The sequence below is a fragment of the Protopterus annectens genome, chromosome 5.part1, assembly GCF_019279795.1.
Source record: "Protopterus annectens isolate FY-2018-M chromosome 5.part1, PAN1.0, whole genome shotgun sequence".
NCBI lineage: Eukaryota > Metazoa > Chordata > Ceratodontiformes > Protopteridae > Protopterus > Protopterus annectens.
In genome coordinates, this window is record NC_056736.1 from 333,430,117 (window position 1) to 333,454,886 (window position 24,770).

The window sequence follows — 24,770 nt, forward strand, 5'->3', positions numbered from 1 at the left end:
TTGGATTCTGTAGACCACTGGGAGCATTTCACATTCAGTATTACTATTGTGACTGACACTCAATGTTTTAGAACAAAAAGCATTCTGCTACATGTGAATGTTTTAGTTATACATAAACATGTAGAGTCAAAGTTGGTCTCACATCACGATACTTTATAAACGTGTATCCAGAGGAATGAGTTACTTCAATTCTTTAAAGATTGTCTGTTATCGGTGCCCCATATTCACAGTACTGCCTTTTTTTTTAACAGACCCTTTAAGGTACTTTCCTCTACACAAACTTTGGTATGGAAGGAGATGATTCAGTCTTCCCATAAATCTATGCAGGTCATCTTTGTTTCATAAAGTTGGCATTTTCTGCACGTCTCTAATTTTACCTTGGTCAGGGATAATACCATTACCCATGTAGAGATTGCCAAAGAATGTAATGCTAGTTTATTTTTTCATTTCTCATTGTTAAACACTAGGTCTGATTTGGCAGCTCTGTCAATCAGACTGATCTGATCAGGTTTCTGTCATGCTTTTGGTCATTTCCTCCATAGACAGCTATAACATATGCTATGTTGATTATACATGAAGGCCTCCAAGAATTTTGTCTATTTTGGCCTGGAAGATGTCTTGGGGTATAAGTAACTGAAGTGGGAGGCATGTCTAACAATAATGATAAAACCAAGTTTGAAAGGTAATCAGACATTGTCATTCTTCATCAAGATATATTAACCAGTATCCTTCTTTTATATCAAGCTTGTGGAACGCTGTCAAATTTACAAGCTTAAAAGATCTTTGGCAGAAAGAATTTTTGGTGGGCATCTCTTTAGACTGACATTTAGTTTCTGGAGATCCAGGTATGTCCATAGGAAACGACTGATTTTAGGCTGGAACACCAGACTGTATGCTCTTTCACTTTTCACAATAAATCACGCTTCACCATTCTATTCTGCAACAACTACAGTTTCTGGTTTACTATCGTTATTTCGAAAGGCAATACATTTGCCATTTGAAATAACGAAAAGTTAAACCAAAACCAAACTTTTCGAACGTACACAATGTCAACCCAAATGATCGATACATTTGAGTCAACATTGTAGCGGAAAATGTCACGTGATAGCCATATAGGAGCTGATGTAAATCAAATTGCTATACGACATATCACATTTTTACAGGGGGGCAAGCCCTCCCTGCATCCCCTGCTACTAATATATTCCAATTCTGAGATCGCACTACATTTACATTGGGGATATGGATGAATTTCCATTCCCCGCTGTACCGCAATCTCTGTACATTTCGTCGAACACACTTATGCGAATGCAATACTGCATTCGCATAAGTGTGTTCAACTACCCAATGCACTTTACATTTTCTGCATGACATTCTGATTTTTGGCAGCATAATTGCAGACAGAATGTTATTCGCACATATGATAGTAAACCACAGTTTCTCTTTGATGTCAGCTAAATTTCCTTTGAAGGTTAGTGAAAGGTTTGGCACTGACTTCAGGATGAGTTTAGTTGTTCCAGTGAAGTTACCAATTATGGCAAACTGCTCTGTTTGCATATCTTTTGCATCACATATACCCTTAATTGGCATGCACATTTTTCTGTGAGTAGGCCATCTTTCATTTTCTGTGACCCAGCACCTGCAATAGCATTCATGATTATGACAGCTTATTTGTGTCAAACCAATTATGGCTGATCGTATTACAGCCCATTCTTATAGTGAGACAGAACATTTATGATTCCAAGGTAAGAAACCTTGTCAGTGCTGTATGATATTGATTTTGGTTTGTATATCAGTGGAAATACTTCAGGGCTTGTGCTGAAGATCCATACATTTGCTGGAATGTGCATTATGAAATCTCCTGGTAAATGAGGCAATTTGATGTCTAAGGTTAACCAGGCTTCCTCCTGGCATGAATTGAGATAAACACAGTGCATTAATACACTAATAATGGAGTAGAACTACTTTTCTTAATCACTGTACTCAGTGGCACAACTAGATCAACTGGTGCCTTGGACACACCCTCAGACTAGAGGAAAAAAATCCAATAAACGTTCATGTCCAGAAAAGTTATCTTCTGTAACTGTAGAAAAGAGATTCAGAGCTTCTACCAGCTCCTTACTACAGTTACAACCCCCCACAGATAAGTAAAAAAATAATTTATGCAGCTGTGATGTCATCTTTGGCTGCTTAAATGAATGTCATTACTGCACACATGCCCAATAAGCAACTCTTATTAAGTACCACTACCACTCATGCCCCCTAACAGCTTACACTCAGAGCAGGCACTGCCTTCACTCCACTGTAACTATGATAGTGTTCATAGTAGGTTTAGCATTATTCACTGCATCATTATGTGATCCACCATTTGTCTCGTGACTTGGTTTAGGGTTCGCATACATTTGTGATTTATGGTTTAGTGCTCGAAATCTATTGCTGCAGTTTTGGAGTGAGCTTCAGAGTGCAGTTTGTGTCTATTTGCATTTCAGCATTTTGCCCAGTGCCCCTTTTTTACCACATGCAGAGCAATGACATGCATTATGATCTTTGTCAGATTTCTGGCAAATTCTTCTCCAAATTATACCATGGATACCCTCTGAATGCTGCAGCTTCTTATTATCTGCTAATACTGCTGCATATTTTCTAGCATCAGTGAGCACATTAGAAACTGAATACTCATGTGGTTTATAGACAAGTCATTCCCGAAAGCTTAATGGGGAGTATTGGCAATAATTGGTATTCACTCAGTTCATCAGCTGACATTTCAATGCTAGGGTTCAGACCCTAGTCACAAAATTACAAATGCTGTCACCTGGCTGTACTGCATAACATACAATATATGTATTCTGAAGTTAGCATTCAGTTTTATCTGACCTTCAATGAAATTCCATATGTCTACAGGCTTGCATTTTTTCCTCAGTAGTGAGATCATTTGGATTCTAGCTTTTTAATTGGTCATCCATAACATCTCTGCATATTTCCTGGCTTGTTTAATTACATCTGCTATCTCTTCATTTTCCAAATGCAGAGACATATGTTTAAATGAGACATCACTCAGGTCACCAGTCCATCAGTGGTAACTGCATTATCATCTTGCAGGGCAACAGTGACACAAACTCACAATTCAGGCTATTTTTTTAAACTTTGACAGAACTTTTTTTTTCTTTTCTGTATTAATTAATTTAACTAATTCACACCTGCAGTGCTGATTGCACTGTTTGCCACTTCACCCTTGCAGTGTAGCTGGGTAGGCTGTCTTGTCTTATTTAAACCTACAGCGCTTCAGAGATACCCTTTATTTGATGTTATTTCTAACATTTATATTGTCTGTTTTTCTATAGTTTCCACCAGTCTCATATGTTGTGCAGTGTTTAGTCTAAAATAATCTATAATAAATGTTAACTTGGTGATTGAGTGATTACAGGAAGAACCATGTCAGTAATGCAGAGCCTTAATCATATGTGCTAAGGTGCCAGACTGAGGGATTTTTTTTGCCTTTATTTTGGTAATGGCCATTTATACACTTTAGAAGCTTACTTTCTGACTTGTATGGCCCTTTCTTTGTGTGGTAGTTCATACTCTATGAAAAGTTATTTCTGATAGAAACAGCAATAAAAAATTCAAATCCTGTTCACTTTTGTCTGTGCAACTCCACAGACAATGACCACAGTACCTGCAACCAGTCATTCCACTAATTCCAGATAAGCTTGAAAGTCAAACTCATTCCCAGGTTAGGTGAGATTCATTTCATGTACGTCTAGAGTTTTATTGGGTGGCTGACCCGTTTGACAGTCGGGTGTTAGGGAGCAGTACAGTATGTGAGTCATGTAGATTCCCTCTCTGCTGTGCCCTAATCTTATCCCATAGTGGGTGAGATGCTGCTGAAAGCAACTACCTGGGAAAGGCTTCTGTGCATTCCTACACAGAAACAAGTCTCCTAGGATCTCGCAGTATGGCATCCCTAGCCAAAAACTGCTATCTGCAGTATCTTTATACTCCTGTAGAGGTCAGTGGTGCATCTTCCCCTCAGAATAAATGAGGCAGAAATAGCCACTAGCTCCTGTCTTCCCTGTCACAGTCCTTCCAGTTCTCTTCACCACTAACTGAACCTGAGTCAACTGGATCATAGTCATGGTTTAGCATCTATATTACATAATCAGACTTTTACAAGTTCGAACGTCATATGGTCAACACCATATGATCGAACTTTTAAAAGTTTGAAAATGTAGTAAAACAAAATAAACCAAAGAAAAAAACCTACCTGAACGGTTTAAGCAGGGGGCAAGCACCCCTGCACCCTCACCCCACCCCCGCTCTTTAAATATACAAACTCTGAGATCGCACTACAGTGCAGAAAAGGGAAATCTTCCCATTCTGCACTGTACAGAAATCTCCATTGAAATGTTCGAACTTTAAAAGTTCGATCATATGGTGTCGACTATATGACATTCGAACTTTTAAGAGTTCAACAACGTGATATAGACCCATGGTTTTTCTCCTCTGTGCCATGTGCCATGGGGGCCACACCAAATCATACTCAGCTTCATACATTGCTCTTCATGACACTTCCTCAACGAGGAAGAACATTTAAAATAGACTTGGTTGCTGCATGAGAGAACTAGCAGAAACTAACCACAACTACAAAGTATGGCCTATAAACTAGGAGTGAGCTTCTGAAGTGATGAATAAGCTAATAGCAGATTGCTAATTATGCTCTATCTCCAGTTTCATTTTTATGGTCAATGCCTGTTGATAGTGCTAAAAACCTCAAGTACATCTGCACTAAAGACCTACTATAAACTTTAGGCTTGTTACAAACTACAAAACAGAAAGCTAATCAGACTCCATCTATTATTTGGATGACAATCCAAGCAAGAAAACCGCTGTTGAGCCAAACGGATACACCCAGGATGGATAATAGATATGCCAGCTATTGCAACATCTAGCACTAAACCAGTGACTATACAAGTATTATTTTTATTTTTATTTATAATACAGATAGAATTATTAAAACTCAACAAAAAAAGAACACACATATTATGGAAAACTCTCCAGTGAAAAACAGAGCAATAAAAACAGCTCTGTCAAGGTATGTAGGCATGCAGCCCCACCGATAACCAAAGTGAGTGATCACAGGGGCATACTTCAGTTACAGTATGCACACTATACACAGCCTCCCTTAAAACTGAAATAGAAGATTTTGAGAAACAGGGCATGTCAAAAGAACTTCCATTTCTCAGGTCTGCAAGAAGAAAAATTAAGGGCATAGACTATACAAAATTTGTTAGACATTTACTTCAGATATTCCAAATTACAGATGCATAATCAGTATGAAATGACAGTATTCACAGGGTAGTTGCCTCAAGGCCAGAAACAGTGCATGTCCCTGATCTCTCTACTATCAGGTTCATAGGTTCATAGGTTTATAGGAGGTTACTAGGTTAATGGCCATAGAGCTCTTAAAAGCCTAGTCATATTTATCCTGACTTACCCCAGTTGTCAGTGCTTAAGTGAGTGAAGTTCACAAAGTAAGGATCTATGGTAGTTAATACTGACTTGTTCTGCCCAGGACAGACATGGGCACCACCCCAGGAGTAGATTTGCGGTCACCCATCCATTGATCCAATTAATTCTGTAAGTTTCTACTCTATTTTGCCTTCACCTCTGGCTGGCAACAAACATTACTACTTCTATAAGCATTTGGAAATATAATGCTGATATAAGTATGCAAGCTGATAAGTATAATTTTTTTACTGTAACTGTTTCAGTGATATTTAACAATCCTGTGCTCTTAGGTTGTAGTTGTTAACAGAATTCTTGAATAGCTGTGTTTTTTTTTGTGTTTTGTGAACATATTTCTGGCTTCAGTTCAAAAGTTTCTTTACTTGTGTTCTGTTTCAGTCTCCATTTTTTTTCCTCTCATCATCCCATCCAAATGTTAAGTTCTTAAAACTTTTTGGCTTTTGAGTTGCCCGGCTCTACTATAAATTTGATATTGGACACTCCTCCCAGTCCCATCGCATCAGTTCATTCTATTGTGTACAGTGAGATCATTTGAGAAGGCCCACCCTCTTAGTTTCTTAACCTTGAATTGTCTTCTCTTTCTTCCCTTCCTTCTTAGCTTAAAAAAATCAGCTGCTTTTACTGTAATTGTGTCCCTTAGTTTCTTAACCTTGAATTATCTTCTGTTCCTCCCTTCCTTCTGAATTAAAAAAATAAAAACACTTTATTCAGCTGCTTTTACTGCTTTGTGTCTTTTCCTACTTTATTACTTTATTTTGTTTTTACTGCTTGTTTCTTATAATGTTCAATTGCATTTATTCTGTTGCATGTAGTACTGCTTGTTAGTAGCCCAATTAAATTGTAATTGTTACTCTAAGTGCATTAGTTTTGGTTAAAGGACTTGTGCTTCAGGCCAGTTGTTTTACAATAAGAAGGTCTCTGGTCTGCACTCCTGTGGGAGGAGAGGGTAGCCTCTGTCCTTCTGAGATGGGAATTGCTAGGTGGAGGCCTATTGTCATTGTTGTTCTAAGTGTCTTTGTTCCGTTTTAAGCACTTGGGTTCCAAACCATTGGGAGGATTTGTGGTCTTGACTCTTGTGGTGGGAGAGTATAGTCTACACCCTTCTAAGCTGGGAATTGCTGGTTGAATGCTCAGTGTGTCTGTTATTCTGTAAGTGTCTTAGTTCTGGTTTTAGCATTTGGACTTCAAACCAGTTAATTTACATTGGAAGGGTTGTGGTCCAGGCTCTTGTGGCAGGAGAGTATAGCCTACACCCTTCTAAGCTGGGAATTGCTGGTTGAAGGCTCTTTGTGTCTGTTATTTTGAAAGTGTCTTAGTTCTGGTTTAAGCACCTGGGCTCCAAACCAGTTACTTTACATTGGGAAGGTTGTGGTATGGACTCTTGTGATGGGAGAGTGTGGCCTACACCCTTCTAAGCTGGGAATTTCTGGTGAAGGCTTATTCTGCCTGTTATTCTAAGTGTATTTGTTCTGGTTTAAGCACTTGGGTTCCAAACCACTTACTTTACCTTAGGAGGATTTGTGGTCTAGACTATGTGGCATGAGAGGGTAGTCTACATCCTTCTGGATGGAAATTGCTGGTTGTAGGTCTATTGTATCTGTTAGTCTGGAGTGTCTTAGTTATTCTGAAGTGTCTTAGTTCTGGCTTAAGCACTTGTGCTCCAAAACCAGTTGTCTTACATCAGGAAGGTTTGTGGTCTGGACTCTTGTGGTGAGAGAGTGTGTCCTACACCTTTCTGTGCTGGGAATTGCTGCATTATTTAAACTGCCTTCTGCTGTTGTGACTGTGATTTTATGCACTTTTAATTTCTGGTACTTCTGCATTTTGTAGCAGAGGCTAGATTCAGACTTGCTGAATCTAGACTGCTTGGTACCACTTGAGCACTAAAACCAGCTCTTTACTGAGATACTGAAATATCTGAGGCATTTGTTGCCTCCAAAATAACTATAAATGCCTGTTTTTGCTCTAATACTGCACTTCTAATTTGTATTTGCACTTCACTGTCTGAATTCTCTGAACTATTTTTGGTCACATTTTACTGTACACTGTAGTAGTTCAGCTGTAGCACTGCCCAGTTCTAAGTTTGCTATTTCTGGGTCTGTTTTGTAATGTCTGAGCATCAACTTCAAGCCACCTTGGCTGGTGAAGGCCGTTCTGCACCCTTGTGTGAGGAAAGCGCTGTCTGGGTACCATCTAATCGAAGATGATTGATCTAGAGCCCAGAGATAGCATTCTTATTGGCTAGTTTGATTTAAAAAGGTTATTTTCTTGTCTTATCTAAGCCACACATTTGAACATGCTTGCATATAGTGCTCCATCGTGCATTGCCATGTAGTGGTGGTTACGGTTGGTGGTTGCAGATACAAATGTTTTGTTTGTTAAATTTTTCCTTAGCACTTTGCTTGTGGTCCTTCAGACATTTCTCGTGGCCCTGCTCTATTGTCAGGTAGAACAATAAGCCTAGCCTCAGAAGTACCAACACACCTCTCACCACTAGCAACTTCAAAGAGTGACCTCTTTTCCTGATCATATAAATTTACATATCAATATGGACGGACAATTTCCCACAGTTTCTCCAGCCAGCTTGGTTGACATGGGCATCCTGAGGCAGTGTAACAACTGTCTCATGTTCACCAACAACACTCTACTCCTGGTACACACAAACACAATGTGTGAGAGATGCAACTATATTAAGAACCTTGAATCCATGCTCTCTCACACATCAGTCAGTACATATGACAATGAGCAGGTTGCCAGTATGAACACCTCACCTCCTACTCCACCCAAACCCACATCACACATACCTACATATGTGGAGGTCCTCACCAGGAACATACCTAAACACCAAAGACCTCCCAAACACAAACACAAGCACACTACACAATACTTCTTGTGTAGTACCCATTACACATAATAGCTCATGCACCAGTGTCTCACTGGTCAAACCCTTAAGGCAAAACACAAAATCAAACATACTAGTCATAGGTAAGTCCATCGTAAAACACACTGATGTCCCTCTCACCAGGCTGGATAAGGAAAAGGTCAGGGTCAGCTGTCTGTCAGATGTCAGGATAGGCCATATCACACATGCACTCAAGTCTCTCAACAACAGGTACTGTTATGAATCTGTAATAGTCCATGTTGATGTGAACTACTTGAGATGTACCTCTCTGGACTATATGAAGAGAGACATGACTGGGACGACATGATCATAAGACCTCAATGCTTTGCCAGAGATGGTCTTCATCTGTCACCCCTGGGATTTCGGCTACTGGCTAAGGCTCTTGCCACCCCCATAGTGCCTTTTTAGGTGGTGTCTCAAGAACAAAATTCTCAACATAAAAACTCCATCTAAAAACAACCACAAGGTTATGCTTTTAAACACTAGTAGACTCAACATGAAACTGTACTCACTGGAAGTTGCCCTTTACTTGGATGACGCAGACATTTGTGCAGTCATGGAGACCTGGTTTAAGGCTGTGGAGAGCACCCCAGCCATACCAGGTTACACCTCCTTCCACACGTTTAAACCTCAAACTGAATGTGTGAAAACTAAATGAGGCTGTGTATCAGTATTCATTAAAGATAAATACACCTCCAGATTGGTTAAACAGTATGACTCCCTGGAGACACTTCAGGTGAAATTAACTGTTGGTAAGACTCCTGTTCAAGTCATTGCCAGCTATAGGACCCCCTTCATGAATCAGGACACCCACTCTGCCTGTTTGGATCTACTTGAGTCTATCAAGATACATCCAAACACCATGGTTTTGGATGACTTTAATTACCCATCCATTGACTGGGTAAATTATTTGTGCTCAAACTCATTTGCCCAAAGGTTCCTCGACTTCATTAATTCCAATGCCCTGGACCAAATGGTTGACATCCTCACAAGGGGTGTCAACATCCTGGATCTGGTGATCACCAATATGGGGGACCAATGTAGCATCCCCACTGTGAGGTCCTCCCTGGTGAGATCTGACCACAAATCTGTCTCATTTGAAGTAACTGTCACACTTAACCTCACTACAGCAGCAACTAAGCTAAAAAACATCTCCAAAGCAGATTATAACCTCTTACGGGATGCTATAAATAGCTTCACTACACCTCCTTCCTCCAGTGGAACTGGTAACTATGCCAAGCTCTACACCAAAGCTTTATACAAACACCTGTATAACTGCATTGACTCAGCCATACCTGAGCTAGCTCCTCAAGGAAGAGTAAATCTTCCTGGTGGACAACTGCCATTAACAGGCTTTACAATAAGAGGAAGAAATTGCTGTCTAAGAGTAAGAGGGAGCGAGGCCTCTTCAACTGGAAACACTCCCTCCTCAACTTAAATAAGCAAATAATACTTCTTGTGAAGTCCTCCAAAGCAAACTACAAGTCCAAACTAGCTTCCTCAACAAAGGACAACCACAAGGTATATTCTATAGTTACATCCATAACCTAAAAGGAAATGCCCAGATTTGTGCAGAACTGGTAGTTAATGATACCACATATACTGAGCCTGTGGACATAGCTAACCTGTTGGCCAACAGGTTGTGTGAAAACTTTACTCCCCTGCCCCCTCCACATATACCCCATGACATCCATTCCACCCTTCCTCTACCTTGTATCTCTAAAGAATAGGTAGTAAATGCCCTCTCTAAGGCCGTAAACACAGCAGCTATGGGACTTGATAACATCCCAGGCTGTGTCCTACATGGGCTCCAACATTAATTAGCAACACCATTGGGTACTCTTTTCAATCATAGTCTAAGCACCAGCTTCATACCAGCTAAATGGAAAACAGCCACCATTATTCCCTTGCACAAAGGTGGTGCTTCCACTGACCCTGGAAACTATAGCCCTATTAGCCTGATTAGCCTTATCTGCAAAACCATGGAGCAAATCATCATGGACCTTATCAACAAAGATACAGGTAATCTTCAAACACTTCACCCTACTCAGTTTGGATTTGTCAAAGGGAGATCATGCCTGTTAAACCTGGTGAAGTTCTTTGAGACAGTCACCAAGGCCCTGCATGAGAGGAGATCTGCATACAGCCTACCTGGGCTTAGCCAAGGCATTTGACGCAATCCTCCACTCAGGCATCATTGACAAACTCACCCAACTAGGCATTAACCTTTATATTGTTAGATGGGTTGCTAACTGGTTCACTGATAGAACTCATATAGTCAAAATAAGGGAATCCACTTGCAACAACAGACCTTTAACCAGTGCTGTTCCACAGGGATCAGTCCTGGGGCCTCTTCTGTTTGGAATCTATTTCTCCGAAGTACAAGCGAAAACTAAATGTCTGTGACTGACAAAGTTTGTTGATGACTGCAAACTGGGAGCGGTCATAGAATCTCAAAATGATGTCAACATCCTAAAAGAGGGTCTTATACAAATAAACAACTGGTGCCAAAGTCATGGCCTTAAACTCAATGCAAAAAAATGTAATATCATTCCTTTCAGTAAAAGTGATGTTCCTGCTGATTACCATATCAATAACAACACCTTAAAAATGCATTCAGTGGTGACAGACCTGGGCACACAGGTCGGCAGCGACCTTACCTTTGACCACCATGTCTCTACAGTGGTAAGAAGGGCATTCTATATTGCTTATCTAACAAGTAAGGTCATTGCCTCCAGAAAAAAAGAAGTTATTACCTCCCTGTACTCTTCCCTCAAAAGGCCAATAACTGAGTACAACACCCCTTTTTTTATGTACCTTTCTAAGCACCTGCAGCAGTTGGAAAAACCGCAAAGGTTCCTCACAAGGAAAATTCAAGGTCTTCACAATCTGTCCTATAGGGATTATCTGAAATCACTGTCAGTTTATTCTGTTTCATACAGACTACTCAGAGGTGATCTCTGCCTTGCATATAAGGCAATCTCTGGCCCAACGTTATTGGAAATGCTTCATATCTGAAAGTTAAATGGTACATGGGTTACTCACTCTAAAGCCCTTAATCTGGTATGTGACATCAATGAAACCTGCTGGAGGGACAAATTTGTCTCCCAGAGGTTACCGCACCTTTGGAAACAGACTTCCATTTCATGTCAAACAGAGAACCTCATTGGCCCTCTTCAGTTGCAATCTGGACGATTGGATGGGTGACTGTAAATTCACCACAGGGGTTCCACCTGTGTCTGTCGTGGACAGGGGCAATAGGTGCTGATCATGAAATAAGAGTAAGAACTTGGCTAGGCTTGTAAGAGCCCTAGGGCCATTAGCCTAGTAACTTCCTATGATCCTATGATCTATGTTGTGTTTGAAGAGGGTCAGAGAGCAGCTCGTTTCACATGAATTGGAAGCTTGTTCCAGAGAAGTGGCAGTCTCTGAAAGATATATCTATTTCTTCAGCATGATTCAGGTACAGTTCATGTCAGAGTCTAGGTTAAGATCTCTGGAGCAAGTGACCCTCCTGAGTTTGATTTACAAATGTGCAGCATTTCCATCAGGGTCAGGTCAGAGACTGCCCTGTAAGTCAGGCACAGGTCATCTCTTAGCAACCTGTAGGAGATGGAATACTGTGACAGGGCTTTCTGTGTAAGACTTGTTTTGCGTACCCTGTAATTTCTTTGTGATAAACCTCTGTGATTTCTCCAGTTGTTGCAGGTGTCTGAAGAGGTACATGCAAAAGGGAGCATTGTACTCAATTACTGGTCTGATAAGGGCAGAGTATAATGGAATTATAGCATCCTTAGATCCAGATGTGATGCCTTTACTTACAAGATGTGCCACACACAAAGATTTCCTTACTACTATAGATATGTGGTGGTCAAAGTTCAGATTGCTATCAACCTGCGTACCCAGATCGTGTACCACTGGGTCTACACTTTGGGAGGTGCTGTCAATAATGTGATTAGCAGGGATGTTAGGTTCCCAAAGGGAATAATAATGCATTTTTTTGCATTTAGTTTTAATTTGTGGCTTTGGCACCAATCATTTGTCTGCATTAACCCTGTCTGCAGTATATTAACATCATTGGGAGACTAAGTGATTGCTCCCAATTTGCAATTGTCAGCAAAGTTGGTCAGCCACAGGCTGTCCAAGTTTGCCTGGACATCTGAGAAATAAATTCCCAACAGTAAAGGGCCAAGCAGAGAACCATGTGGTATACCACTGGTGACTGGTCTTTTGCTAGAGGTGAAGTCACCCACTTTGACAGTATGTGTCCTGTCCATGAGCCAGTTGGCTACCCATCTGGTAATGTAGGGGTTAATACCCAAATGGGAGAGTTTCTCTAAAATCCCTGTGTGGGTGATTGTGTCAAATGCCTTGGTTAGGTCAAGATAGGAGGTATGCACTATCTTTCCCTCATCCAGGGCCTTGGCGACTTTCTCGAAAAAGTCAACCATGTTTAACAGGCATGATCTACCTTTAACAAATCTGAACTGGGTTGGTCCAGAGTTTGGAGATTACGAAAGTCCTTGTTAATAAGGCCCATAATGATTTCTTTCCATGGTCTTGCAGATGAGGCTAGTCAAGCTTATGGGCCTATAATTCCCAGGGTGGGTTGATGGTCCCCCTTTGTGCAAAGGGATTACTGCCCTACATTCCTCCGGAGCATAGCCAGTTCACAGGCTATGGTTAAACAGATATCCAAGTGGGTCTGCTAGGTCATTTTTAAGTTATTTAAAAGGCAACCTGGGATGTTGTCTGGTCCCATTGATGGTGTATTTTTGATGCCTTGGAAAGCACTGAGATGACCTGTTCTCTTGAGATAATAGGCGGAGGAATGGTGGCCAGTATACTTTGGGGGATGACTGGAAGGGACGGGGGGGGGTGAAGTTTTCTCCAAATCTGTCAGCTAGCAGGTTGGCTATTACCTCCAGTTGAGTATGGGTGGTGCCATCCACAACCAGTCCAGCACATAGCAGGGTATTCCCTTTTAGATTTTGTACATAGTTAAAGAATGCCTTGTGATTATCTTTAACTATGGAGGCTATTTTTGCTTTATAATTAGCTTTGGAAGACTTGACAAGATCTTTAATTTGTTTGTTTAAGATAGAGATGGGTTTCTTTCTCTAGCCAGTTCCCTCTTGTTCTTGGACATTAGCTTGTTTCTCTTGTTGTATAGCCTGTTTATACTAGGGGTATACCAGGGTGGCTTGTTTTTTCGGCAAGACCTGGTATTAGTCTGGTCAGGTACAGCTGATTCTATACAGTTGCTTAAGTGGTTATACTGTGTATTGGTATACACATCTGCATAGGAGTCCATGTTATCTGCTTTCAAAGGGGCTTTGAAACTTCTTATACCATCACTTAGTAGGAGGTAATTAGTCTTAGAAAAATTCTTAAGCATTTTTGAGTTTGATGGAGTATCTAGTCTTATAATTACATCACGTGAGACTGATTTATGGTCTGATCTTAACAGGGAGGACATCACACGGGGGTTGCGAGTACTATGTCCAGGACATTTGATCATCTTGTGGGTGTGCTGACTAGCTGTTTAGGAGCATTTGCATTAACAAAGTCCAAGAACCTCTGAGCCAGCTTGTCTGTGATTGTGTATGTCTCCCAGTCTGTGGTAGGATAATTAAAATCACCCATGAGTAAGGTGTTGGGCTGTATGGCAAGTGACTCCAGTAAGAACAGGCATGCATTATATTTTTTATGTTTCATGGTAGGGGACCTATAGCCAGTTATGATGTGGTAGGAGGCTTTGCGTATAGTTAATTGGACATGGAATAGCTCAAGAGAGTCAGATTGTATGACCAGTCTCAAGGTGTACTTATCCATAATGAAGACAGATACACCTCCTCCTTTGGTTCTTTCATGGTCAATTGCAAATTGGGAGCAATCATTTAGTCTCCCAATGATGTTAATATGGAAGGTGTTGCAGACCTGCATGTCCAAGGTGTTTTCTTTGCCTTTGAACCATGTCTCTGTGACTGCACAGATGTCAGCATCTTCCAAAAGTGAGGAGTGCTTCCAGGGAGTACAGTTTCTTGTTAAGACTCTTAGCATTAAGCAGCATTAACTTTAGCTTATCTAGAGAGGATTTTGTTATGTTGGGATCTTGGTTATTTTGACACTGACAAAAAAAAGGCACAATAGGGGTGGGTAACACCTTTGCCAGTATCCTAAACCCTAGAGGAGACAGGTGCAGACTGTCTCTTGCAAAGTAGAGTGGCCTGTCGACCATGTCTTCCCAGCTGATAGATATTTGATCCCCTTGGACTGACACCAGAGGCTAAACCAATTGTTAAAGTCAATTATTTTTTGTTTGTATTGTGGCATCATCCTTAAAGAAGGCAGAATGCTGCTTAAGGCTAGGCTTATACCTGCCTGTGACACATAATCTGAGAGCTCAGCCACCTCTCTCTTTGTATAGTCCAATGAGGTATGTCTCAGGTCATTCACAGCCAGAAGGACTATGACAGAGTCATACCAGTATTTGTGACTGAGTGTCCTGAGTTCTTGAGTGTCTTGTTAGATCCTGGCACCTGGCAGGCAGCTAACTGTAATCCAGTCCTTATCCAGCCTGGTAAGGTAAACATCCATGTGTCTCACAATTGAATCACATTAGGATTTATGGTGTTATGCCTTATGGGCTTATTTCTTGAGACACTAGTGTGTGTGTTATTATGCATTGTGGTTGTTTTTCATATTGTTATGTGTAAGTGGTTACCATTTGAGAGGTCTCTAATATTTTGTTAAGTTACTAGTGAGTACCTCCGCATATGTGGGTTTATGTGTTTGTGTCCTTATTTAGTGTGCAAAGTGTGTGCGTGTTGATAACCTGTTTGACATTCAGTTTGTCCTTATGTGAGAGTCTTGCCTCCAATTTCATAGTGTAACTACATCTCTCACATAAATTTTTTTTATGTTTCAGGAGTAAGTGGTTGTGAGTATACATGAGACAATTGCTACATTGCCTCAGGATGCCCATTTCTATCAGGCTGGCCAGAGAGATGATGGGTAACTGCATGGCAATGATAGCAGGCTCTTACTGTATGTTTTATAAGGGAAGGGAATGGGTTAATTTGACAGGACTGTACTGGGAGCTCCGACACTACAACAGAGACCTGTACTTTGTGTAGGCTAAGGTTGATTAATAAGGCAACGTGGCTCAGTGCGTAACTGAGTTACTCCTACAGCAGCAGAAAAGCTTGTGCGGAAAAAAAGACAAAAACTTGAGAACTTAATTATAAGTGGTGTATAATGTTTGCAACTAAAATTATGTCAATATGGTTTGTTTTCATTTATATAAATGTATGATTGGCAGAATGTCCAGATTTTTGCCTCATAATTTTGATCTGTTTTTCATAAAATTGTGATTTTCTAGCAGATTAGTGGCAAGTTATTAAAGACTGAAGTTAGAAAATAATGCAGACACTTGAGTTTCAGACTTCATACCCTTCAGATAATTCACGTCAATGCAAAACCTGTTATTCTATCAACTCTCTAAGTTTGCAAGAGCAATATTTAAAAATTGTCCCTATTTTTGAGCTTTTACCCCATGCCTTTGTCCCACTTTTATTTATGGCTTTGTCCAAATTTCTTGGTCTATGAAGCTGATGATTGCCTATGTCACAAGTGATAATTCAATAAAGATGTTTCTTATCTGAGTTATCTGTAAATAATGACTTAAGTTACATGACAAGGAGAAACCAGCATACAAGAATTCACCAAAAAGGACAAACCAGAGACTGGAGCAAAACATGGCAAATATTTAATTAATGACACATGTCAAATAAAAAAATATATAAAAGTTCATACATTTAGAAGTACTAGACAATTCTTCTGCAGACTATTTCAAGTCTAGCCAAAAAAACCCTACTCAGAATTTCTCTCTAGCCTCAAGGAGGACAAGGTAAGATAGACCTAGAGAAAAATTTGAGGCTGCCCACACAGGTTTCTGCATTTATCTTGAAGGCGGCAAGGGTGCAATTGTGCTTGACATGTGATGGGACATTGTTCCAAAGGTGAGGAATATGTTGGGATATGAATCTATCATGCCAACATGTCTTATTTATCTGCTGATGATGGATTAGTTCCTTTAACTGAGTATTTGATGTAACATTAGTTCTGTGAAGGAATAGGAGATCAAATAGGGTTGGATCTTTTATGGCATGAAAGGCTAGACATAGATTTCCAAGTAGGAGTCTGTAAGAGACTGAGTACAGAGAAAGGGCAACCAGTGTCTCTCCTGAAAGCTAAAATTCTGAGGCCACCGATCTTTTTAGTGATGAACTTGTGTTCTCTCAAGTTTTGTGATAAGTTTAGATAAATACATGCTAAAAGGTGTGTTATATTTAATAATGGTTCTGATAAGATATGAGTAAAGGGGAATTAAGACTTATTTGGATCTAGTGGAGATGCCTTTGGAAATTAGATGAGCTAGATAAAAGGCTTTCCAAACTACTGTGGAGACATGATGATCAAATTATAAGAAATTATCAACAAGAGTACCCAGATCCCTTACAATAGTGTTTGATTTGGGAGGTGGGGGAGTGCATCTCCTTTATGTTAATTGAAATTGCTTTTTTACCAAAATGAACTATGCTACATTTTTTAACATTTAATTTGAGACCATTGTCCTTGAGCCAATTGTTAACATGGTCTAAGCCATGTTGGAGCAATTATGAGTCAGCTGAAGATCGAAAAACAACACCCAGTTTACAGTCAACTGCAAACTTAGTTAACCATAGGCCAGAACTGCTGGCCTGAAGATCTGAGAAATATATGCCAAATAGGAGGGGGCCCAAAACTGAACCCTGTGGTACACCACTGATAAATGTTTTGCTTTCAGAAGTGGCATCTGCTACTCTAACCACATGGGCTGTGTTAGACAACTAGTTAGCTATCCATCACACAATATAAGAATTTATGTTCAGATTCACAAGTCTAACATAATCTGGATAGTCCCTAATTTGTTTAAATAGGGCACTATCCATCCATCCTTTCTTAATATCAGTGATTTCATTTCCATTGCAAGTGTGTTGAAATTGAGGCAGATGAAACATTGATATGAACAATAGTGTTGTCGCCTTACAGCAAGAGGTTCCCCAGTTCGATTTTCAGCTGGGGTGCCTTCGATGTGAAGTCTTCATGTCCTCCCCATGTTCATGTGGGTTTTCTCCAGGTGCTCCATTTTCCTCCCACATTCCAAAGACATGCAGTAGGTGAACTTGTCAGTCTAAATTGGCCATAGGTGTGAGTGTGTGGTGTGGAAGAACTACAGTGGCAGTGCTAGCCACCCAGCGGTGTAAACCTTGGCTCTAGATGATTGTCACTGTTGAAGTGACATCCTGACCCCATGTACAAAAATAGGAAAAGGGGTTGTGGATGGATGATCTTTATAAACAAATAAATAAATGAACACACGCCACAGAAGCATATGCTATAACATAGAACCAATCATAAGTACAGTAAACAGATAAAACGGTATTATCTACAAGACATAAATCCATGTAAATGTGAAATTAGTCCACTCCACTATTTCCTAGCTCAAATAACTATGTCTTTAAGGCATGTCTAAAGCTAGCCAAGAGGAAACATTCTCAGTCACTGAGGCAAGGGTTGTATACCCCCTAGGGTAACCAGGCAAAGACTGAATTGTTCACAAGGGTAATCTCCTAATGATGGATGACTGTTGCCCTCCGTGCTACACCCAGCATATCATACCCACATTATGTAACATGCACATTTTCTTCACTGTCAGAAACACTTGAACTGTCATGAAATCATCGTTGCTCTGTAGGTTAGTCTTGTCAATTGCCTCAGGTTCTCTCTGATACTTTGCCATGAGGATTTGGCACATGATGGCCCTGAAGACAAGTGTGTCAGACTTGTACACTTTTTCCACAAACCTAGTACTCTGCTCAATTTTTCATTTTGGGGGATATTGGGTTCTTGAGATGGTTTAGTACCCTCAGCCACAGCTTGGGAAACCACAGTTTGGTATATCTTGGGACACCTACAGACATAGTAGAAGGCTGTTGAACATTGAAAAAACTATCAGTCTTGTTTTATGCAGCAGTTTGTAGGTCAGGGTTCAAAGGAACTGCTACAAAGATGTCTTCAAAGGCCTAAAATACTGGAGATACAATGGCAGGTGTGAGCACATCTGGGCACAACAGATTCAGATACCTATTTTTGCCTCAGAAATTTTGTAATAATCTCATTTAAAATACTTCCTCATGAAGCTGAGGGTTCACACGAAGGAGATGTCATCTGGTGTTTAACATGATAAAATTGTCTCCTCATCGTCCAAATCACATTCTAGGAGGGAAGACATTTGGGTAGTATACACTTAATTTTCTTCATCTTCAGAAAAAGACTTAGATCCTTCTTGTGCTGCAAAAATCCTCTTTTGTTTACTTGATATATAAAAGCTGTGCCACATTGCAATGAGTTCATCTGACAATTCTTTAAATTCCTGCAAGGCAAAGTCTTGCGGAATGGAGGTGGAAGAACAGGTATCAGGAGATCTGAGACCACTAAGGCCTGATAAATAGTAAATGTGCATTCCTTATATGGAGTGAGGTTATTGACTTAGTCACATTTATTTGTGGGATTTGTTATTTTACTGCAGAAGTGTATTTCTTGGACAGAAAAGGGAAGATGGTTGAAGTCCTAGTTATATTCAACAATCAAATTATTTCTGACTGTAGAATAACTCTTCAGAGCATACATGATGCAGAATGCTTAAACCAGTTAGAAAGTTAACCATTGAACCAAATACCTTTCTTATGGGTGATTTTAACTATCCACACATAAACTGGCACACATGTACTACTAACAACAAATATATCCAAAGATTTCTGTACTTTGTAAATGCTAATACACTTCACCAAATTGCCCACCTGCCCACCAGAGGTGTTAATCTTCTTGACCCTCTCTTCAAAAATGTTTACCAAATTTGTGCCACCCCACTTATTACACCTTGACTAGTGAAATCTGAACATTTTGCTGTAACATTGTCCCTGAAAACCTTCTTTGCAGATCCTAAGAACTTCTCTACAATGAGGAATTGCTCAAAAACAATTGCTATTTATCGATCTTACTGATGACTGCAAATGGTATAATTCTTCAACATATCTACTGCCCCCTCCTCTGAATTTCTCTCTCTCTCTCTCTTTCTCTCTCTCATATAAATGTGTTGAGGCATCTGTACCAGAGTAACATAAGAGTAAGAGCAAGTTTAAAACTCAACGCATACGCTGGAACTACAATATCAACAAACTCTATAAGAAGAAGAAGCTCCTGGCCATCTGTAAGAAATGTCCAATTCATCATTACCAAAAGATTCAATAAAGATAAGTAAGTCCTACAGACTTACCATTCAGAAAATGCAAGGCCAGTTATGAACTTGGGTTCACAACAGCCTCAAAAAACAACCAAACAGCCTTCTTCATCTATATCAGGAAGCTTAGAAATAACCAACAATTCCACACTGAACATAGAAATCAAATGCCATCATGGAAGTATCAAACAGAGGAAACTGTAAAGCAATTTCACAAGACGTGTCACTGTTAGAAGAGTATAGAAAAGAGAACAGATCAACAAAAATACTCAGAAAGATAGACGTGATAAAAGCAATGCGCAGTATTATAACAGATCATGATCTATTGTGCACTATTGCAAATAATAAACTAAAAATATCAGCGCAGGCAGAAAAAAACTTCGAAGATATGCAGATGAATATAAAGGAAAAGTACAAAATAAGCAATTTATTGATGACCCAAAAAAGTTTTATACAGAATTGGAAAACATGGCAAAAAGAATTGAAACACCACCAAAAAAGAAGAAATGGATGCATTTTGGAGAAATGTTTATTTTTATTTTATTTTTTTTACATTTGTTTACCAGGAATGTCTGACTGGGCCACGAGTCCTTTTTCAGCAGAGGCCCAGAGAGAAACGCTGTATAGTAAAAAATTTTAAATCAATTTTAACATCATAATATAGGTATATAGTACAATAACAAACAAAAATCTGCAAAGAATACAAATTTTAACAACACTGTTAGTACACATTGTACAGTTAAAAAGAATTAGTGTGACATGTTGGATATAAAGAAGAACATTGACGTTGAACTCTAACATAACCAGTTGTATTATAAAAAAAGTACACTATATTTATTAGTATTGAATAAAGTGATGTGTGCAGGGTTCGAATACATTATGTAAGAGAGAGAAAAAAAGAAAGACTAAAGGAAGAGTTATTAAGGACAGGAGATAGGGCTTGATGAAGAAGAAAAAAAATGAAATAGTTGCAAAGTAGGGGAGACGTTCTGTAGAGATAAGAGAGAATCAACCTGGGGTAGAGCAAGAGCAAAGCCAATTTCTGGTGAGGTGTTCCTTGAGGAGAAGTTTGAACATGGGAATGCTGGTACTGTTGACTATGTGTTGGGGGGGTGGAGTTCCAGATTTTTGATATCTGTCTGGAGTACAGATAATCACCAACATTATTGTTAGATTTTCTTCCTATAGTAAGAGTTTGTTGGATGATCGCAATGTTCTATTATTGTGATGAGGTTGAATCAAGTTTGCAAATGCAGGGCAGTTGTCTGGCTGGTGAATAATGGAGTGGGTGATAATTAACTTGTTGCAAGATAAAAGATTTGGTAATTCTAACCATTTTAGTTATTGTAGAGCTGAGAACTGATGTGATCTATTCAAGCAGAGTAGCAGAAAGAAGCAGAAGAAGTGGCAAACTTGCAATTTTATTGTAACAGCCTTCCAGTTTGCTTAGTTCTGTTTTTCAAAGGTTTGTAAAAATGGGTTTGGTGTATAGCAGTGTGGGAAGTAGATGTGGTTTGGCTATAGACTGTCTGGAGGTTTGAGTGAGGAATTGCTTGGCTCTGTACAGGGAGCCAGGTTTGATGTGAACCTTTTTTATAACTTGGGCTATGTGAATGTCATATTTCAGGCAGCTGTCAATAGTGACGCCTAACAGTTTGGTTTGTACAACAGGCTCAGCTTTGGTGTTGTTTGAGGAGTGGATGATAAAAGGGAAATTACCTTTGTTGTTAGAGAATAGCATTAGTTTAGTGTTGTTTGGGTTTACAATTAGCTGATTTTTAGTGATATGATATACATGAAGATCCTGTGGAACACAAAGATGTTAAATGGATAAAAGAAGTAAAAGAAAGAATAAGAAAAGTTCAAATATACACAATATGAAATGGGATGAATTAACGACCAGAGAGACTGAAACAAAGTTAGGAAAAGCTCCTAACCGTAAAATCCCAGGCCCACATGCAGTACATAACTTCTGGCTAAAAGTATTAACATCTTTACATGAAGATTTAGCCATGACTAAGAACTATTTGTATGAGCACCCCAAACAGATGCCAACCTGGTTAACAACAGGAAAAACAATGCTCCTATTTAAGACTGAATCTGTAAACTATCCTAAAACTATAGACCAATAACTTGCCTTCCAATGACATATAAACTATACATTGGAACTGATGCTGACAGAGTTTATAGTCACTTAGAAGAAAACTCAATAATGGCAATAGAACAAAAGGGCAACAAAAGGAACTCTTATGGAACAAAGGATCATTTGTTGTTAAATAAAGACATAATAGAAAACTGTAAAAAGGGTATGAATCTAAGTATGGCATAAACAGACTATAAAAAGCATTTGGCGGTATCCCACATAATAGATAAAAGAGTGCTTAAAAATGTGTAAGATACATGCTACACTGTTTGATTACATTACTGCAACCATGAAACAGTGGCAAACCACTTCCCAGTTAAGCCTTGATAAAGGTCAAATTATTATTATAGTGATAAAAATTCAAAGGGGGATATTCCAGGGAGACTCTTTGTCACCCCTGCTCTTTTGTCTTGCCCTGAACCCATTAAGCTGTCTACTTAACAGATTAGATCATGGCTACAATTTGGCCCCCAGAAAAACAAAGTATAAAGATTTCTCATCTTCTTTTTGTGGATGATTTAAACCTGTACAGTTCATCAGATGAGGAACTGAAAGCACAACTGCAAGTGGTCAAAACTTTTTCAGATGATATAAGAATGTCCTTTGTTCTTGATAAATATGCTAAAACAACCTTTAAAGCAGGAAAGCTGCAGCACGAAGAAAACATCATTTTGGGAGAAGAATGTGATAAGATGTGTGTGCGGCAAAGTGGTACAGTGGTTAACATTGTCGCCTCACAGCAAGAGGTTCTCCAGTTTGATTCTCAGCTGGGGTGCCTTCTGTGTGGAGTTTGCATGTTCTCCCTGTGTTCGCGTGGGTTTCCTCCGGGTACTCCGGTTTCCTCCCACATTCCAAAGACATGCATCTGGAGCATTTCTCCCCGGGCCTCCGCTGAAAACAGGCTCTGTGGAACCTAGTCGGACATTTCCGGTCAACAAATGTTAAATAAATAAATAAAAATAAAAAATAAAAAAATAAAAGAACTTGAGCAAGAGGGAGTGTATAAATATTTGGGAATTGATGTAGGATCAACAATAAAACATAAATAAGTGTGAATAAAACTTAGTAACAAATAAGGAATATTTTAGAAGACTAAAATTAATACTGAAAGAAGCATTGACATCTAAGAAAAAAGTCCAAGCTATAAATCAATTTGCTTTTCCTGTCCTAACTTATAGTTTTGCAGTGACTGACTGGCCCAAAAGGTGTTGGAGTGGTGGGACAGGGAAACAAGGATGCTTCATGCTTATCAAATGATTTATATAAATCAAGGTATACCAAGATTATATATTCCCTGTTCTGAAGGAGGTATGGACCCCCAAAACTGATTAATTGTATAGATCTTTAATCATAGGACTGTATACATATTTGCTGACCTCACAAGACCCAAGCATAGTGAAACATGAAAAGAATAAGTCTAAGATGACTTCTCTGCTTAGTTTAGCAGAAGCATATCTGTGTCAAACAGGAAAGGAATTCAAACCAGAAGTAGATAGAACTTAGGCAGCAACTGAATGTGCCAAAAAACAAAAGAAAGAATAAACGGTGAAGGAGTAGATGAGAAGGCAAGAAATGTGAAAAATGCATAAATATAGTTGCAAGTATAGAAAACTCTTGGAACAACCTCATGTCAATCAGGATCTAAAGTAGGAATGGTTTAGGAGAGGTGAATTTAAACCAAAAGATGAAGGGTTAATATTGGTGGCCCAAGATAGTGGACTATGTACACATTGGTTTACAAAGTCCATTGAACATGTGGGAGAAACAGACAAATGTAAGCTTTGTAAAACAGAATTGGAAACAGTCGCACATCTTGTTGCTGGTTGTGATATACTAATGGCAGAAGTACTGTATACTTAATGGTATAATAATGTGGCAAGACTGTTGCAATGGGGATTGTGCAAACATTAAAATATCGAAATAGTTGAAAAACACTGGAAACATGAGCCATATAGCATTGCAGAAAATGATGAAGTTTATATCACATGGGATCAGACATTACCAACAGTTCAAAAATAGATGTGAGAAAATCAGATATAGTAGTCCATGAAAAGAAGACAAAAGTACAGTAGAGAGCCAATTATCCAAATATCAATTATCTGAAATGTCAGTTATCTGAACTCAGCCTTCCAAAATTTTTGGGTAGGAAAAATCATAAAGTCTGAATATGTAAATGTTACACATATTCACTTGTGCATGTTTTTTAAGCTTGTACTGCAATAATATACTGTACCGTTTTGTACTTACGGTAAATTTATTTTTCTTGTTTAATGTTCATTAAAAACAGTTTTAGAAGTTTTTTTTTATTTGGTTCAATAACATGTTGGATTATCCAAACAGTTTGATTATCTGAACTACCGTAGGTCCCAATTAGTTTCGATAACTGACTCTCTACTGTAGCATTGATCAATGAAATTGCTACACCCAGTGACTACAGTGTCTTACATACAGAGAGACACAAAGTCATAAAATATCAGGATTTCCTGGCAGAAACGAGGGCAATGTGGAAGAATGACACCCAGATAATTCCAATAGTACTAGTGGCAATGGGTCTTATAAATTTACAATCATACTTAGATATGTTATCGATACATGTAACTGAATACGAATTGCAGAAAGAGTCGTTACTGGGCACACTGTGAGTGCCATGAAGAACATTTCTGGCTAACATCAAATATTGAAACAATACTAATTTCATGAACTTTAACCATATTTTGACTTAGAAATAAGGTCCATTCCCATCACAGTATTAGAAACCCAAAAGACTTGGAGAAATTAAAAAGTGAGTAAACATAGCTGTAATGGTACCATCATCTCTGACTCCAAGGATATTATTAATATTTTGTCTGAGAAATTCT